This window comes from Corapipo altera, unplaced genomic scaffold (assembly GCF_003945725.1).
Source record: "Corapipo altera isolate COAL_440 unplaced genomic scaffold, ASM394572v1 94, whole genome shotgun sequence".
Lineage (NCBI taxonomy): Eukaryota > Metazoa > Chordata > Aves > Passeriformes > Pipridae > Corapipo > Corapipo altera.
The window spans coordinates 1,868,538-1,882,635 of NW_020884950.1; the positions used below are offsets into that span (position 1 = coordinate 1,868,538).

Below are 14,098 nucleotides of genomic sequence, written 5' to 3' on the forward strand. Positions count from 1 at the left end.
TCATTCAAGTGCTGTTAGACAACAAAGGAATTGTGTTTCCAAAAAAAGGTTGAGCAGTACTGATTAGCATTGCAAAGTCTGCATTTAACAAGATTAGTTTTTAAACTAAACCAGTATATTTTAATTTTTTATATGCATGGACCTAACGTACATCTCTTTATAGAATTTTAAGTATTCGAGACTCGTTATTGTTTAAAGAAAAGTTGCTGACTTCATCGCAAGTACAGCCTAGTAAAAATGAGGCCTGGAATAGTAAACTGTTGCAGAGCTGAGGCAGAAACTGGTAACCTTCTGACCTCTGACTTTTACTGGAAAATGATATGCAACATAAATTCAGGGGGCCTTTTTTCTTTCAAGTATGTATACGTATATATTCTAGTGGTGCTGTTCACAATGCTGTAGTTGAAGTGGTGTCAACATGTTCATTATAGCCCCTTGCTTTTGGAGCAAACTTTAAATCCGTGGGGGTTTTTTAAGGGTGAAAAAGCTGCTGCAAAAAAATAGGCTTTGAACTAAAACATGGTGTTTTGAGAGGGTTTTTGTGCTCGGATAGGGCTGTTCCTTTTATTAGACGGATGTGCGTGTGTTTATGTGGATATGTGCGTGGACAAAACAGCTGTGGGGAGGCTTGCCAGCTTGCTCCTAGACTACTTTGGAAATTGAGATACTCAGTTCCTGGTATACTTTTAAAGATTTTTTTCAGGCTTCATTTTTCTCCTAAATATGACATTTTAGTAGTCTGGAGTGCCGATCATATCTGATGTCTTATCATCGCCATCCTGGTCAGCTCCTAGCAAGGTGCATGCTGTAAACTCAGTCAGGAAGAGTTTTGTAAAGTGAGTTTCAAGCCTGAGTGCTGCTAAATATCTGCAGAAGGACTTGTCAGTGACGCTTTATCCAGTTCTGAAACTTTTACCCAAATCCCAGTGGTTTGTTGAGGCTGGAATTGCTGCCAGTGCTTGATGTGTGTTTTGTGAAGAAGGCTCATTGCATTCAAACTTTAGGGAAGATTAAAAAAACAGAAAGAGGGAATTTGCTAACTGGAGCTCTCAGGTCAAATTTGGGAAAGGTGTTTTGGAAAGGAGACCCTGTCCAGAAGGTCTCTGTTACTAAGACTTGCCTTCAGGCCACTTGCCACCTGTGGAAATGGCATTGTTTTTGAAGAACAGGAATGTAGGAAGGGTAGCAGTGGTTTTGCTGAGCCTTGCTTTATGTCTTGTTTGTGTGAAATGCTCTGAAGGTTGAGACTATGGGGGAATCTTTTCTGTTTAAGTACACCCACAGCTGCATGTACACCTTCTGGTAAAAAAAAAAAACAACAAAAAACAAAGCATGATTTTTAGTCTTTCCCTGTGGGGAAGAAGTCAAACAATACGACCCTGAGGGTCCAAAATGGAAGAGAAGAAAAAGATAGCAAATATCCTGCCTGTCCCCAACTGTCTTAAATTTCCAAATGCTGGGATTTGATGGCTTTTCTTCTGTGACCTGATGTTAGGAGTGCAACACTGTGGTTAAACTCCTGTATTTACCTCTGCTGGGTGCTCTTCTTGGCAGCAGAAGGAGCCAACATGGCACTGCCACAGTGACCGGGTGCTGTGGAGGGGTGGCAGTGAAAGGCTGGGGACCCCAGCTTGTGCTTGAGAGCATAGGAGTTAACTCGAGATGCATGTGTTGCGTGACATATATTCAGTATATTATGGGCTTCCCTATTTTTAGGAGTTTGTAAAAGTTCCTTTTGGTTCCATCTGTCAAGAGCACGTTTGCCATTTAAAAAAAAAAAAAAAGGCAAATCTGATCACCAGAAATAAAACCGTCTAAAACTGTCTGGTTTTAGGTTGTTCTCACAACCTACTTCCCTAGTTGGGGTAGGTAAAAGCACCTTCTGAGCCAGGTTTCCAACCTGGCTGAAAGTATCACAAGGATGTACATATGAGCTTTGCATTTTCAGAGAGGCACACAGACTGGAAAGCTTAAGCCCTTTAGCAAGACTTTTCTCCCATAGTCCTTAACCCAGGCTATGTTAAGGTCTATTTTTGGACTTTTAGGAGATTTTTCTTCTTTACCTTGCTCATCACTACAAATCCTTACAAAGTGTGTTTTTAACCTATTTATGTCATAATATCCAGCACACATTGAATGATTGCCTTTGAAAACAGGAGAGATGTTCTTTCCTGTAGACATTTTAAAGTCTTTTTTAACATGTAAATTTATTTACTTAGTAAATAGTAATGACTCCCAGCTGCTTCGATCTATTGTAGAAATCCATATTTAACTGCTAGGAAGCTGTTCTGGGGTCTCGTGCCACTGAACAGCAGGGTATGTTATTGCATAGTACGTTGACACAACCTCTTCTAAAGGCCTGGTATTGTGTCATCACAGGGGATAGTTATAGTACAGGAATGCAGAATAATATTATGAAAAAGTTTTCCCATTGCTCTGAACTTAACGGGAAGGGCCTTTGAAGGTCTGTCTCCAAATGGTGCAAAGAGATCTGAATTTATGCAGTGGACAAATAACTTGCTAAATTCTATTTAAAAGAAGAGAAGCAAATTCTTATGTACAGGCAGGTGATGCAGAGCTCATGGCAGCACTATTTTATCTTATTGCATCCTCCAACTTGAAAAGATTCCTGTTTGGTGTATTGAGAAATCTATTCTGTTTGTTTTTCAAACAGTGGGGCCAGGAAAATGCTGAACAAAGCCCTGGTACAGTCACTTTTAATCTAGAGTGTAGCTCTTTATTTCACATGTTTAGGTCTCCTGCATGGTTTAAAAGAAAAAGCAAAATAATCCATCAGTGTCACCTATTTGTGCGTATTGTTTCTTTCCCATTTTCTTTTTTTGTCCAGGCCTCAGCCTGGGTTCAAAACATTTTTTTAACCTCCAAATAATTGTTGCTCCTTCAAGCCAGGAGTAGAAAGCAGCGATATTTCTTTATAAAAATGTATCAATGGCTGCAATGTTGGTTTTTTTTTTTCCAGGCTTTTGTAGGAGTTTGAGCAACCCATAGGCAAAAAGGCAATCGGGTTTATTATTGCTGGGAATCTCCAGGCGGTTGTTTGGAGGCTGCAAAGGCAGGCGGCAGAGCTGGGAAGAGGGGGAGAGAAGGGCCACATTATGTTCCAGATGACTGAGCAAGGATTTATATACCAGCTCTCCTTTTTTTTTTTTTTCCCTCCCCCCCTTTTTTTTTTTTTAACATGGGAGAAGAAAAGTAATAAGAGCGGGGAGGCATTTGAAGCGGTCAGATGGCCGATGACTAATGGGATAGGTGGGCAGGAGCCCGCGGATTGGGTGTCTTAATGAGCACATTTCGCACCGAGTTTGGGCTGCAGTTCCCCTTCACCTTTGCCCTTTATTGACCGAACTGACACTTCATTTTTCACATACTTCCAATTATGGCTGAGCTTAAGTGTTGCCCTGCCTCCTTTCTTTCTTGCCTATGGACGGCTTGAGAGTGGCTGAGGCCACGGAAGATATTTTAATTTGAAAAACTACCATAGCAAGGCAGGTTTAGGGTGTAACCTGAAACTGCTGTCACTTGGCAGTTTCTCCGATGAAAACAAAAGTTTTAATGTTTCTTGTTTAGCGCTTCCCCCCCACCCCCCACTCCTTCTCTGTGGTGAGGTGGGCAATTGCTTTGGGAGCCAATGGGTTGGTGATGGGTGTTTTCCTTGGGGTAAATCCTTTCTGGCAGTACAGGTGTCCTGGGTGGGAGTCACCCAAGTAAAGAGGCAAACCCAAGTGAAAAGCAGTGCCGTGCTTGAACGATGGCTCCTTGTTCCCTCCCAATGCGGCGTCTTCTCAAATGGCTTCTTGTGGTGTGACGCCCTGCAATGTCCTTTGCAGGACATGCTCTCCTCATGGAAAAGCAGAACATCATTGTGCTTGCACTTCTCAAGCCTTAGACCAGCGTGAGTTTGTTGTTTTGGTAATATTTGATGCATGAATGCAGATTTGAGTGTGGCCTGGCTGTGAAGCTTTGTGAAGTGGCTGAAAATGATGCTGGGAGAGGCAGGTGGGATGAGGAGATGGACGAATCTGCAGTCACCCCTTTGCTGTACAGGGAGAACCCTGATATATCTCCCACTGCTCAAGCCTGTGTGCATTTCCACGTTGGCTTTTACATGCAGAATCCTTCCAGGGCGGAAATGTCTGTTTGCTTTTGCAGGGCTTAGGGGGTTTCGGAGCATGCGGTTTTCCTACCAAATGTGAATTCTGTCGGAAATAGTTGGAATAAGTTGCGCTCACATGGGGTGGGTGGGTTTAAGAACAAAATAGCTGCTGTTAGACCTTCACTTCCCAGCAGCGCCACTGGATTTTGCAGCATGGTTTTCACTACTGGCTCTGTCACTTGAAGTTTGGGTGAGTAATGAGTGGACATGTCACCTGAGTGCCAGTGGTGATTGCTTTACATTTAAATACATGGAGACTATATCGACAATTATTTACATCCAAACAATGGCCCCTAAACCACAGAAGTATTTATCTCAAAAAAAAAAAAAAGTATGAAGTATTACCTATTTTATTATGTAGCCCTCTGGCATAGTAATGGCATGGCATATTTTTACTATAATATGGTAATAAAAGAATATGTAAAAGGCAGACAAAGGTTCTGTCTTTTCACTAAGGTGACCCCTGTTACCAAGTAACTGCTTTACTTATGAGCTTATTAAAAACTCAAAAAAAAATGAGCTTTTCATACTTCACAGGCATTGATGTGAAAATGAGCTGTCCTGCGAGTAGTTTTCTTGATCATTTTTAGAACAATTGATTAGCCAAAGAGCCGCTGTCATTAGTTGACATTGACTGATAGCAATTTGTCACAAGCTCCGAAGGTCAGCCAGGCAGTGGAAGCTTCGACTTGTCTTTGATTGACCTTTTCTGATGCCATTATCATGCGATCGGTTAGACTGGATGTGACCCTCGATTAGAAAAGACAGGGCATTAGTCAACAGGGGCTGCTCCCTGTGTTTTTTCTGGTGCTTTATGTATTGTGAATCCCGAATTAAGCGTAATAGGCTTGTTTGAAAACGGAGCAGTATCAGTTTTCTGGCTGAGGCTCTGCCATCCCCTTTTCTTTTCTTGCTTTTCCATCAAGCAGGCAGTGCTCAGTTTGCTTTAAATCAACATGAGCACCTGTACCCTCTTCCTTTGACATGAGATACGAGTTTTAAACCAGGCCCATATTTATCTGAAACTCTTCGTGTAGGTGTGTATTCTTCAGCAGCACCAGCATTAATTATTTTTATCTCCCCAGAATCATGTTTTATTTTTTAACAGTGATTGAGTAGTTGAGGATTATGCTCATAACAACATGATGTCAATTTATCATTCTGCTTTAAAGCCGGGGGGCGTGAAACTGGTTTTTTCCTCCTTCTGGTTTAGGTTTTTTGTTGTTGTTTTTTTTGGGGTTTTTTTTTGGGTCTCATCAGCCTGATTCAGCTGTTAAAGTTAGATTTCAACAGCATTCAGCCTCTGTGGCTCAGCTAGGCAGGGTTACGCTTCCACTATGGTAAAAGGGAGTGACTCCTCTCTTGGAAGTGAGTGTCTGTCGTGATTTGAGCATTAATCTATTCCCAGTGTCAGTATTTATTTCAGTTGCTTACATTAGCTTAAATGTCTGTTATTAAAGGCGTTTTTCTTTTTGTTTTGGCAAAGCTAGCTTAAAATACTTATAAATGTTGCTTGTTTTGCCTGAATTGTGGGTAACATCATTGTAAATGAATTTTTTTCCTTGTAAAAAAACCTTCCTTCCTCCCATTTGCCTTTCAGGGGAAACCTGAATTTCTCTGTCTAAGCACCAACTTGTTTTTCAGGTCAGCCCCCAGAGATAATAAGCAGTTCAAAACCAGCACAACCGTTTCAGCACGGTTTAATGCGACTTCCAGTCTTTGCTTAGGAAAAGCTTCCAGCTGGGAAGGGAGCAGAGAGGCGATCACGTCAGGAGGCAGATCCTGCAGGCTGAAGCTATTGCCATCGCTGGCAGAGCAGAAGGAGGGAAAAAGAGTTTGGAAACTGTTTACCTTTAAAGTGGCTATGGAAATACAAATATTCCTGACTTCTCGGCCTATCTGTAATCAAGCAGCAAAAGCCATGTGCTGGAGTCCTTTCCCCCCTCCTTTTTTTTTTCTATTTTCTTGGCAAGTTTTTCTAAACTTAGAAATGTCTAGCTTATTAAACATCTGTGTGGCTGCACAAGCTGATGTATACATAGACGTGTATTTAAGAACATGATCCTGACCCTGGAATGAGCATCCCATCAGTGATGCAGGGCTTTTGCAGCCCCCAAAGTGTGTCTGCACAAAACCAGGTGTCTTACTGAGGGCAGGATCTTGGATATGCTGAGCAGGGAACAGTGGTGGAAAATATCACATTGCTAAATCGCATCTTGGGCTGTTACCTAAAAGCTCCTGTGTAGGACTGAAGAGCATCTTTCTTTCCTCCTTGGATGGGGTAGAGAGAAGTTTGGTTGTAAGAAGTTGTAGAAATTGGTTTGAAGTTTTTAGTGTCCAAGACGCCCTGTTTTAGCAATACCTAAGTCGTGTGTTTTCAGGCTTGCTGATATTATTTAATTTAGAAACAGAGTTACTTTATTCTGATGTGGCTTTATATGTCCTATACATCCTGGATGTTTTTCACTTATGTTGTGGTGGCTTGAAGCCAATGAGCTTCCCATATGACCCATATTAGAGGCCATCTTAATAGTCCCATCCTAAGGGCACCAGCTCTATCTCCATTTACCTCCCAGGTCCTAGTGGTTTCAGCTGAGTCTTTTGCTATCTGCTGCAGGCAGAGTGAGACTTTAAGGTGTGTGTCATTAACTTCTTTAAACTGGAAGTTAAAAAACCAAAAGTTGTAATCTTCAGATGTTTCTTTTGAGAAACATTTTATCACAAGGAGCATAAACCCATAAACATGCCGTGTTTCTGTATTAGTGGTGCAATAGGATGCGCCATTGGGCTGCTTGGCACAAACCATTTTCCTCTCTCTCTCGTGAAATGCTGTGAGGGGAAAACAAAAGGATGACTAAGGTTGGAAGAGAAGTCTTTAAAATTAGTTGTGTATGGAGAAAGTGGGTACTTGTCCCATAATGCAAGAAGTAAGGGTGGGTGTTCATGGCACATGAGCTTTTCGGAGCATTAGTAGGTTTAAAACATACAAAAGCGTTTTATGTGTTGGGTTCAACTTATTGCTACAGTGTGCTGAGGAGGTCAACAGCGGACAAAAAGAGATTAGACCAATTCATGGAAAAATCGGTCCTTCTGTGGCTATTAAAAACCCTGGTCCAGATGCAACCACTGGCTCAGGAAGCTGCCCAAGTGCTGATTGTCAGAACTGTGGCACAGCCGCATCCGTGTACCCCCTCTTTCTACAGGTTTTTCCTAAACACCCATTACTGTTCACGGGAGACACCGACACAAGATCGAGTTACTTGGACACATCTCCTCTAGTTTCTATGTTAAAATAATTTTTTTATAATTCAATTCAGGAACTAAGATGCGGGATTTTTTTTTATTTATCCTTTTTTGATGGCTATTGCTAATGCCAGCATGCTTTTGTTGGGAAGAAAGTAGACATAAGCTTGTATTTTCTTGCCCTTACTACCCCAGTGGTGGGAATGGTTTGATGCTATTCATTCAAATTTGACAGGTGATTGCTTCTGTAAATGAATGCACTCAAATCATAATTGTTGCAACAGAATTGTTTGATTACCTGGCGGTAGCCTCTTTCTCTCTGATAGCTTTTGGATCACCTGTTTGCTGAGAGCATTTGACAGTCCTCATGTTTATTACCCAATTGAATGTCAGTAGCAATTGCAGCTAAAGATAAACGAAAATGCAAGTACTTGTTGACCTTGACTTTTTTCCACAAGATATTGGACTTGATGGCTCTATTGCTGTTGAACTGATAAGAGTTATAAACAGTAGTTGAAGGAAAATGTTTTATTCCCAGAGGAAAATACCACACTGCTGTGGGAAATGGCATCTGACTAGCACTCTTTGCCAAATTTGCTTGGTTCACCTTCATTTAGACTGTGGGAAAATAAAATACAAATTTCCCCTTTTATGACTTTAATATCTCTGCAAACGTGCATTCCTGTGCTCTTTGTAAAGTTTTGTTGGCAGACTGTGCCAATAACATACAGCGAGCACGAGACCTCGCCGTGTTTTATGATGTGCTATAATGAGGATTCTCAATTCTTCCTCATTTTCGGGATGATTTGATAATTACAGGGAGGGAGCAGAGCTTTCTTCTCCTATTCCATCGTAAGCTTAATATGTCTATAACCAGAGAAGACTGGGAAATGTGTGGCTGTGGGTGCACATTGCCGGAGTGGGGCCATGCCGGTGGCAATAGAGCCTGAGGATGAAGGCAAAGTGATTGCAGGAATAGGGGAATGATTTCATAGGCCATGTTTGCACTCACTTTTTAAAGCAAGGTCCCACATGGGTTCCTTTGCAGGTTTTTGGGAGGAGGGGGCAAATTTGGTGTCACCCCTCCCAGCTGCATTTGGGGAATGGAAGAAATGAGTGCCTGCACCAGCAAATCTTCCTGCTATAACCTCCCCCGCTATATATATATATTTATTTATTTCTAATCCTGCTCCAATATGAAACCTGAAAGGAAGACTTCAGTGGAAACAGGAGCCGGCAATAGGCTTTGAGATCTTCCAGGATGAAAGTCATTGTATAAACATAATACATAAAAAGCACAAAAGACAGTGGAATTATATTCTTTAAAATATAAGTCCTTCCTCTCTTGGCAACTGCTCTGATAAACTCTGTACAGTATTGTAGGAGCTTGTTAAAGCACCAAAATGCAGGATTAAGCAGTGCTGTAACAGTTAGCAGAGTCAGACTAGTAATCTTATTGCATTGTATTTTTTTTAGGTAAGATTAAGCCGGCATTACATTATATGTTTGTGGGCGGGGGGCCATTCTTCAAGGGATTAATTAATAGGATCAACGCTGTAAGATGCTGACATAATTTTTTTCTAAGCACATGGATGCACACAGGCTTTTTTATTATTCTTCTTCCTTTTTTTTTTTTTTTTTTAATTTAATTTTAAATTCATGAATGAGATGGGGACTTTCTCTGAGCAATCAGGGCAGCCCCTGCAGCAGTGGCAGCATCAGAGTGACCTATCACCATATAATTCATCGGGGACCGCTTCTCACTGGCCTGGTGACCAACTAGTTGGTGCCATGTGAAATACTAGAGGGAGAGGCCTGATATCCCTTCTACCTGAGCTGGTGTGGGATTGTAGGGCTGTGACTAAGCAGATGTCTGATGTTGCTCTGGCAGGTCTTTGAATAAGGGTGCTCTGGGTAAAACCTTCCACTGTTCCAGCTTTGGCTCTTTTGCCGTGTTACCTCCTCCGTGTAGCCTTTTGTTTGACACGCTTGAACCTTTGCTAGTCGGGTCTGGAAGGTGGGAAAAGATGTGGGAGAGCATGGCTGGGGCAGTGATGTGCAGTGGGAGCAGTGTCACATCAGGGCAGGCACTAAAACCCCAGGGCCCTCTGCCACCCTGTCTCCCTCTGCAGCTTGGGAACTTCCTCATTGTTGGGCGGTACCTCTGGCATCTAATGGCCATGGATTATACATGTAATTTATTTATATATTATAAATATTACTCCATTGTAAGTATTTGTTAATATATTTTATTTTCTTCCTCTTGAGTGTTTAAAATCAAGCACAGAGTTTGCAGTCAGTTTTTTGTGGTTGTCCTTTGCAGAAGTGTAATGTGGAAGTGTGGGAAAGAAGAAAGAGCATATAAGTAAATAATGCAGGCAGAATAGACTTTTCAAATACTTGTCCCTTGGCCCTTGTTTTCCTGTGACTGGTTCTGTTTCTCAAGAGAGACAACCCTTGCAACCTGGATGCTGTGTATTGTCTCAAGGTTGTGAGTTCATCTTTTGCAGAAGGGCAGGAGAAGACCTGCTAGGAGACACCACTTACATCCTTGGAAAAGAGCTAATGGTGGTGGAAATAACCTAACTGATTCTTAAAATCTTCCCCCAGTGCTCTGAATAGCAGTGTCACATGGATGCATGCTAAATATATTCCGGAGTCTGTAGCGTCCCAATGGACCCCGAAGAAGGCATATCTTAGCTCTCTCTGGTCGGCGAGTGAAGGTCATGGAAGCAAGGCTTGTAGGATGGAGAATCTTTTGTTGGTCTCATTGCTGTGCCAAGAGGATCTTCTCCCTTTCTCCCTTCCTGACACAGCACTGAGGGAGAAACCCCACTGTGGAGCTCCTGCTTGGGCCCCTGGATTATAGCACATGTGCTTCTGCATCAACTGCCTTCCTAAAGCAGGGGAAAGAGGGAATGGGGTCAGCATTAACCGAATGGCTCAAAATAAAGTGTCATCATTTAAAATGGAGTTAAAGTTTCAGGGCGCTGTAACATCAGTGTAGCAGCCGCTTGCTAAAGAGCAGGGGATAAGATGCAAGCAAATTGCAGCAGGGGGGAAAAGAGACAACAAAGTGGAATTGAAGTGTGTTCATGCTGTACTCCTCCTCCCTTTCCCATGTAGTAAAGCATCTATTTATCCTCTCCTGTCCCCTCATCCTGCCTGTGGCAGTGAGGATGCCCCAGGAGAGGCTTTTGCGCAGGATTCTGCCTGTTTTCTTTTTCTGGTATCTGTCTGGACTAACCCACAAAAATTCTGCATGAGGTCAGCTGTGTAGAAGCAAAAATAGTGGTGACATTAATTCAATATAACTATTGGACAGACTTGGTGTAGTTTTGTGTTGTTGTAGTTTTGTGATGGGCTGTAGGAAAGCTGAGGGCTGTTCTGTCAGTTGGTGAGCAGGCTGAGCCACCAAATCTTTGAATGTCAGTGTATAAATATTTATGGTTTGTGTGTGTATTTGTTCCTATACGTGCTTGGATGTGAGTACTTCCCACTATTACACATTTTTATTCTGTGAACCTGGCAAGAAAGGTGGTAAAGCAACCACCCATATGAAGTATAGGGCTTTTTTAGAACCTTTCAAATTTCCTTTACAAGGAGCATTGGGGTAAGTTCCTTGGTGTTGCAGCTATAAGAAACAAATTAGGAAGCAGTGCTAATGTTAGTGTCTCACCACATATTTAATCCAACTAAAAAACCCCTGAGGTGGCCATGATTTACTAAGCTGAACAGCAGACTGGCAAGCAGAGAGGGCTGGCAGAGCCACCTCATTAGGAAACGTAGAGTTGGTGACTTGCTTTAATTTAATCCAAATAATGTTGGTGACTTGGTTGAATTTAATCCCAATAAAGTAACCAACTAACAGTCTGCAGGAGGAACATGTTTGTCTGAAAGGCAGAGTATGCATATTATGCAATGTTACAGCCTGGCTTTCCATACCTAATGTTTTAATATAAACTAGAATTGCTTTGTACAGACGAATTGAAATTCCATGTGTTACCAATATACAAATTTTATTTACAGTTGCAGTTGGTGTAGGTGAAATGCCAGAATTAAACTTAAAAATGCCTCTCAAGTTGATAAATGCCAACTTGATACTAAACACATTAATACTCTGTTAAAATTAGCAGTCAATTTACTTGAATATTGGAGGTTAACCAGGGATGGATCTGAAGTTGTATTAGGTATATCGTACTGGTCTGAATACATCATATGCTGTTGCAAAAGCATTGTGCTAATTTTAGCTTACAAAGAGGATGAAGATAAACTGCCTGCTGCTAGTTTGCCATATGCTATCCTGGTGATAATATTCAAGTTGAAAATATTCTGCAGAGAGTCTTATTGTTTCACTGAAAGAAAAGTGGAAAAGAGTTAAGCAAATTTCTGCTCCGTAAATATATACAGAATAATGAAATAAAGCAAATCTCAAATGCTGGTAGATGAGATCTGTGAAATTTGTTTTGGTTTTATTGGCTTTCATGGGAGTCAACAATTTGTTTTAGTATATATTTGATCCAATTTTATCCATTTCTCACATGTAAATCTTAAAATCAATCTAAATAAAAATTGATCTTTGTTCTGGTAGGCAAAAATATAGTCTGAGTTGCTCCTAACTAGTTAAGCCTCCCATCCTTCAAGTTTAGTACAGGAATAAAGTCTCTGCTGAGCTGATTTTTTCAGGAGCTTCTCCTTTTGCTTTGTTTATTTAAAAACTCAAAACATATTCCGCTTTCCATATGGGGAGGATTTTGCTTCTGTAACTTCACTGAGGAGCATTTGCCTTCTCCATCTGGCCCTGCAGCCAGGAGAGGGGTGCATGGGGAGGGGGTGCCCTGGACCCCCCGGGGTTAGTAGGGCTTGGGGGAAGCTTTGCATTAGCAAGTGGTGAAAAGCTTGACCTTCGAGTGACCTGGGTCAAGCAAACCCCCCACTGAAGTGTCCCGTTTGGACACGGATACCTGTGGGGTGAGGGAGGAGATAAAGGAAGGGGGGAGGAAGATAAAGTAATCCCATTGACCTGGGAACTTCTCAGATATTACAAGCGAGGGAACGTCAGGAATAATAAAAGAGCGGCAATATTTACCTGCCCCCCATATCTGTGTAATGTCATTTCCAAAGGGCTGAAGTAGATAATAGCAAATGTGCTTTCAAATATCAGATCAATCTCTTGAAGTGATGGGGAAGACTGGATGCTCTGATCTGGCGGGTGCTGGAGAGTGTAATACAATCCTTGTTGCAGCAGAGAGAATTGTATAAATGGACAAAGATCTGCTGATTACATCTTTTGCTAAAGTGTTAAGTAAAAGATCTGGCTATAAGAGATGGCGGGTCTACTATTGTCTGGTCTTCTGACTTGTTTTTATAGGGGTTTTCACAGGAACAAATACCAATTACCAAAATAAAAGCAAGCGGTGTGGCCGGTCCGTATCATGGTAGGACACATGCTCTTGAGTCAGCGTGGGCAGGAAGCTTGGCAGGTCTGTCCCCCACCATTGCCATTGCATCTTTATCTCTCTGCTTCATTGTTTGCCACTGAGTGCTTGAAATTCCAGTTTCCAAGTAAAAGCTTCCTGTTTCTTGCGTTTACGTTCAGTTTGGTAAGACATAAATTTAGCTATCTATCAAGGAAGGCTTTTCTTTTTTTCTTTTTTTTTTTCTTCTTTTCCTCAAGTAAGGCAAAATAGGAAGAAGAAATTAATTATGATTTGGTGATAAGAAGTAGAATTTTGCATTTTCCCAGATTCTCAGTGGCAGGAAGCACGAGGTTGTATCCTTGTGATAAGGTGATGGATGGGAGCTAAATTCAGCCTTTCCATTCTGAGTAATTTTAGAAAGAACCCTGAAGTCCAGATCTTGTTTAGAAACAGAGATGGGCATATTCAACCTTCATTAGCCATAGTTTCCTTGCAGTAGCCTCACTGCTTGTAAGTTTTTACTGTTCTGTGCAGTATTCAAAGTTAATAGTGCTCATAATCTTGTAGTCTTCTCAATCCTGAATTTCCCTCCAGAGAGTTTCTCTTTCTCTCCGTTGACTGTGAAGGGACTTGGGGAGGACTAATGGCCTCGCTCAGATGCTTAGCTGGGCAGTCTGACTTAAATGCTTAGAGTAGGCATGAATCTGTTCTAAAACTTGCCATTCCTTTGGAAAGGAAATGTTTGCTCTGCGTTGAGAAGCAGAATAAAGTATTTTGTACTGGTGAAGATTAAAGGAGTGGGCCTGGGCATTGTATGTGTAGGTGAGCCTGTGTCCTCTGCAGCTCCTGAGCACACTGTCCTGAGCATCTCATGACACTTGTTGTATTTGCAGACCTGTATGGGTAATAAGTGTTCAAAAATATTGGCATTTATAGAAAAACACATATGTATGTGATATTTTAAAAAATATTATTCAGGGCAGGCATTGTCTGTATTCCCTTGCACAGCTGCCAAGAAGCCAGGTTTCCAGCGTTCCCTGCCATCAGGATGTTGCTTGCTTCATTAGTGCTTATGAGGTTTTGGTCGAGGGTTTTCACACGACACTGGGAGCTGAGGACTTAAATATAAAATCTGATGGATGGGGCTTGTGAAACTTGGTAGCATTGCTTTGCTCAACTTCCAACTAAACAGCTTTGAGGTCTTGCATGAGATGAAAAGCTCCATGAGAGAAAGCCTTGAAACAAAACCTGTTGCTGAGTT

At 41.7% G+C, this 14,098-nt stretch overlaps 1 protein-coding gene across 3 annotated transcripts in view; it reads left to right on the forward strand.

Annotated features, from left to right (window-relative positions):
• The window catches only part of MEIS1 (Meis homeobox 1), a 208,871-nt gene that overhangs the window by 128,948 nt on the left and 65,825 nt on the right, over positions 1 to 14,098 (forward strand). The gene's annotated exons all lie outside the window — the stretch shown is intronic.